This window comes from Charadrius vociferus, unplaced genomic scaffold, assembly GCF_000708025.1.
Source record: "Charadrius vociferus isolate BGI_N301 unplaced genomic scaffold, ASM70802v2 scaffold1, whole genome shotgun sequence".
Lineage (NCBI taxonomy): Eukaryota > Metazoa > Chordata > Aves > Charadriiformes > Charadriidae > Charadrius > Charadrius vociferus.
The window spans coordinates 5,874,531-5,880,034 of NW_009647680.1; positions in this window are offsets into that span (position 1 = coordinate 5,874,531).

Below are 5,504 nucleotides of genomic sequence, written 5' to 3' on the forward strand. Positions count from 1 at the left end.
TTTTTGCTCATTAGGGAGCAGTAAAATATCCTATTAATACGGGTTTACATTTGTTCCTTAAGTTCACACGCTTGTGTTGTGGTTCTTTTCTTCACACCAACATCCTGCTGCTTGTTGATGGTATTAATAATACAGCCAGCGGGAGGCTGTGCCCCCCGGGGTCTGGGCTGTCTGAATAATTATTGAATGACATTAGGGTTATTCTGTAAATTACTTTGTGACCCAGGAATTCAGCAGGTTACCGCTATAACTCAGGCTCTCGCACTTGATTGCACTCACCTCCCGCTGCCCCGACATTTATTAGTCTAGTTTGGGTAGCAAGTACTGACTTCATCTGGTGGGAGGAAAGGTGGGAGCCTCCGCTCTCCTCCAGCGTGACCTGGGAGGCCCTGGCCTCTTTTAGTGGCCCCGTTTGTGGTGATTGAGAATGGGGGACTCGTCTTTGCAAGGGAATAACATCCTTTGCTTCCTCTCCTGTCCTCTCTGGCACATGGTGAAATGTTAAGGGGCAGCTGAAGAGCCCAGTTTGCAAGGCTGGACGCATCAGCAGGCTGCAAGTGGGGAGAAGGTGGTCATTCCTTTCTTTCTGGAGGAGGAACACTATTTTTTTCCCCACGGATGCTCATATGTATATACACATTTCACAGAGAAGGGACCACCGTTCTCCCCTTGGACCAGAGGAACTGGGCTCCACATCCCCAGCGCCTGCGCCAGCCAAGATGCTAAGGGCAGGCAGTAGATCGGGGAGGTGGCTGAAGGAACACCAATGTGTTAAACACAGCCAAGGTGTTGAGTTGCTTCTTATCAAACTGATGCACATGCAGGTGCAGAAGCAGAACTCTGTGTGCTTGGGGAAGCCAAGTGTTGGAAATAGCGACCACTGGACCGTGCCTGCCATTGCTCCTGAACCACCCCCAGCATCTGCCCAGATGTACTGGATAGCTTCCCTGGGAGTGCTGGGCAGCCCTGGAGCACTACTTAAGATTGAGACAGTGATATCACATGAAAAGGTTTATAACTCTTCCCGAAGAAAAATAGTCAGGACCTCTCTGGTCTTGTTCTGGTCCAAACTCCTCAGTTTGGGCCTCAGCCCTGCTGTACGTCGGGGCTCTGAGGGCAGAGCGGCGCGGGGCTTTCCTCCCTTGTCCTGGCAGTCAGTCAGATCGCAGCTGTAGAATCCATGGCAGAATTGATGTAGGGATGCAGACAGCAAGAAGGTGGTCAGGTAAGATGAAATCCTTTCAGTGTTGCAAGTATTTTAGAGAACAAGTGCTCTCAAGACTAGTCCAAGAATATCTTCTACACAGAGATAAAAAAGAAAACATGTTCTTATCAGGTTTCAAGTTTTTCTTTGGCTTTTCTTACCCTTGCAGGCAACACCAAGTTGGAGGGAAGCGTTAATACACTCGAGGATGGGTGACCATTCAGACAGACATGCTAAAGGAAGGAGACAACAAGAACCTCATGGAATTCAACAAGAGCACACACAAAGTCCTGCCCCCTTGGGAAGGAAGGACTCGTTGCAGTGATGCAGGCTGGGCACTGACAGCCTGAGGAGCGGCTCTGTGGAAAAGGTTCTGGTGTCCTGGTGGACATCAAGCTAGTCATGACCCAGCTGCGTGTCCTCACAGCAAAGAGACCAACAGCCTTTTGGGCCATATGTTCAGCTTTGGGCCCCTCACTACAGGCGTGATACTGAGGCACTGGAGCGTGTCCAGAGAAGGGCAATGAAGCTGGTGAGGGGTCTGAAGCAGAGGTTTTATGAGGAGCGGCTGAGGGAACTGGGGTTGTTCAGCCTGGAGAAAAGGAGGCTGAGGCTGAGCACCTTATTGCTCTCTACAACTGCCTGAAAGGAGGTTGTAGTGAGGTGGGGGTCGGTCTCTTCTCCCAAGTAACAAGCGCTAGGACAAAAGGAAATGGCCTCAAGTTGCACCAGGGGAGGTTTAGATTGGATATTTGGAAAAAATTTCTTCACTGAAAGGGTTCTCAAGCATTGAAACAGGCTGCCCGGGGAAGTGGTTGAGCCATCATCCCTGGGGGTATTTCATAGACAGGTAGATGTGGTGCTGAGGGACATGGTTTAGTGGTAACTTGGCAGTGCTAGGTTAATGGTTGGATGTGATGATCCCAAAGGTGTCTTCCAAACAAAATGGTTCTATGATTCTATATGAACAGGAACAGAGCCAGGAGATGCAGGGAAGGGATCATCCCCTCTAGTTGGTGCTTGGTGACCACAAATCAAATACTGCATTCAGATTGAGGCCTCCCAGTGGAAAGCATTGGTTGTCTGGAGCAAGTTTAGGGGAGGACCACTGGAATGATTGGGGCTGGAGCACTTGGCCTGTGAGGAGAGGATGTGGCAGCTGGACTTGTTCAGCCTGGAAAAGGAAGAGCTTTGGGGGCACCTAACAGCAGCCCTTAATGCCTATGGGGGTCATCAAGATGACAGAGCCAGGCTTTTCATAGTGCTGCATGGTAGGAGGACAAAAGCATATGTAAACTGAAACAAGAGGTTCAGATTAGATACAAAACTTTCCCATCGTGCAGACAGTCGAGCGCAATGCCCAGAGAGGCTGCGCAGGCTCCATCCTTGCAGGTTTTCAGGACCCATCTGGATACATCGCTGAGCATCCTGGTCTGACCCTGCAGCTGACCGTGCTGTGAGCAGGAGGTTGGACCAGAGACCTCCTGAGGTCCCTTCAGCCTAAACCATCCCACAGTTATCGATCATTCAGCAGCCAGCTGGGGACATACCAAGGTCACATCTGCACAAATTGCTTTCCCCTCCTTCAGAAAATTCAGAGTTTGATACAACCTGGGACTGGTTTTTAGGTTGTGCACAAACTCCTTGAATACCATCTCTCTCCACCACAGAGGAGCCAGTGCCAACTGCACAGCCTGGGAAGCGTGTAGGGCTACAACTCAGTGTCTGAGTGTCTGTCTCCGTGAAGAGGATACACCGATGTCGAGGCACCTCTTTTCCCTGTGCTACTCTACTGGGTGGTGAGAGAAGACAGCATGTTTCACTCAAACTGGGAAAAGCAGCAGCTCAATATCCTTTTTTCCTCCTTGTGTGCTGTTTTGAGGATGTTTGGATAACAAATTACAAAAGACATCACGTTTGCCACTGCTATAAAGCCAAATCCACATGCTAAAGAGTCCAAGAGCCACTATTTGCTTTGTTAAATACTTTGGGAAGGTGGGGGGTTCTACATTCCTTGCTAACTGTTGTGGACAACAGGATTTCCTAATGTTTCCAAGATCTGTGTATCCAGAAGGACATGGGGAAATCAAAAATTCACAAGCACAGACCTATGAACAGTGGAGGGGCTGAGCAACTCCAGGCTGGCACCAGCCAAGGTCCAGCCATGGCTGCATCCCACAGCACCGCCCCTCGGTGCTGTCCTCGCATGGCCGTGTTCACCCCTGCTCAGGCATCACCCAGCAATAACTTGTCAGCAGGTCCGAACCTTTCCAAAGGGTTCATATGGGAAACAGGACCATTGCAGAATTCCCCAAAGGCGTGGATCTGCCTGGGAAAGGCGGCTCACCCAACACAGAAAACCAGGCAGGGTCCTGTCATCCCAGCACGTTCAGAAAGGAGAAAGCGCTTCTGTATTTCACGTTGCGGGGGGACGAGGTTTTGCAGGAGGGCAAAAGGAGGACCCTCTATTCAGGTCGCAGTCAAAGGGAGCGGAGGGTGCTCGGCCGCCTGCCGGAATTGAGCCCGTATTGGTTACACCCCCGGCTATTTGAGGAAAAACTTGGCCTCTCAAAGCTCTCTGCCTCTCTCCTGTGCCTTTGTATTCTCTAGAAGGTGAAGCATAAGGGTATAAAAAGCTGCAAACAAGTTCCTACCTCTGGAGACCAGGCATTTACTCTAAGAAAGAAAGACCAATTGCTTCCCAGAGCATTGTCCACCCACATTAGAGAAAGGATTAAGCAGATACATTCAGCTATTCTAACAGATTTTCTTTAAACCTTGAATACGCCTCTCACACTCGGTAAGATAATCACATTAGTTTTGTCATTAAAAGATCCCTTTTATAGAAAGTACCTAAACCGCTTAAACCACCCAGAGAGGTCGCATACATTAGAAAACAACAAGACAAACGGAAGGGATTTGCTATTCCCGGTCTCAGTGTTTCACTGCCTCCACTTTCTAAACTGGGGGATTGAACTAAAAGATTTTGCAAATCACCAGCGGAGGGGAAAGCCCCTGAGAGCTGGGCAGCAGCCACCCCCCGCCCGCCCCCAGGAGCCCTCGCTCCCCACCAGGGAAACGCTGGGATATAAGCACCGATGCCTTATAGAAAATACAATTTCCAGTATGGAGATGCCCACGTGTTACACCCAAAGCACCCCAACAGCCCACTGGCACCCAAATGTTCACATCTGGCACCCAAAACCCAACTGCAAGATAAGCAATGGCTGGCGTAGTTTATTACTGCCTCGGAGAGCACAAATAGAGGGTGCTCGGCACTACAGGAGCACGTTCTCGCTCTTCGCTGCTGTGGCCACCTGCTGTCTCTGCGTCGCACCCCAGGAATGGGAGGACCTTCATCACGGGGCTGCAGAGGGGACAGAGCGGGTCCCCACCTCCCTGAGGCTCAGGGTAGCAATACAATTAGCTGTTAGTAATATAATTAATGCTGTAAAGCGATTTCTTCACTGGGCTTCTATTATTGAAAGGACACAGAGAAGGCAACTGCCCTAAAGCCCATGGAGCAAATAGTTTCAGATTTGCTGGTGCAAATGAGTTGGGTTGGAGGGGGAAAAAAAGTGAAAGGCTGACTCGGGGCTCCACCGCTCGCGTCTCTGCACCCAGAGCCAGCGCTGTGAAATCAAGGAATCAAAATCATACAGGAGCATGAGTATGCTGATATCAGCAGAAGCTGCAATCTTAAAAGCAGCCCAGCATCTTTGAAATAATGAAATGGGGATTTATTTTTTTTTTTTAACAATAGGAGGGGAATTTTGAAAAGCACTTAAGCACTGTGAATTTATCCCGGATCTCGTCCTCAGTTCAGATCTTTCGCCGTTGCTTCACTGCTCAGGTAGCACAAGGTAACACACATTTCTTGCTCTCCTGCACTGCCAAACCAGACAATTTTAGTTTTTTAACATGGACAGTCTTAAAGAATCTGGATTTGTAAAGAGCTATTTTTGTCAGACCAAGGCTTTGGTTTAAAAACACACAAAGAGTCTAGATAATAAAAAAACCTAGAGGCTGCAGTGGTAACGTGCTAAACGTCAACACCACCGACACTATCACGGCAAGTGACAGAAACAGAACTGTAATGGGATTCAAACCAACCCCTCCAAGTGATCATTTATAAGTTGTTATTAGGGAGTAAAAATTACATACGCGTGGTTTTGACTTCAGAAAGATTTCTATTTTAAGGAGCAGCAGCATATTTCAGAAGAATGGGACAAATATATTACTTGCTCGGCTCTGCAAAGACCTATTTTATTTTTCCAACACAAGCACAAGACTTTCCCTA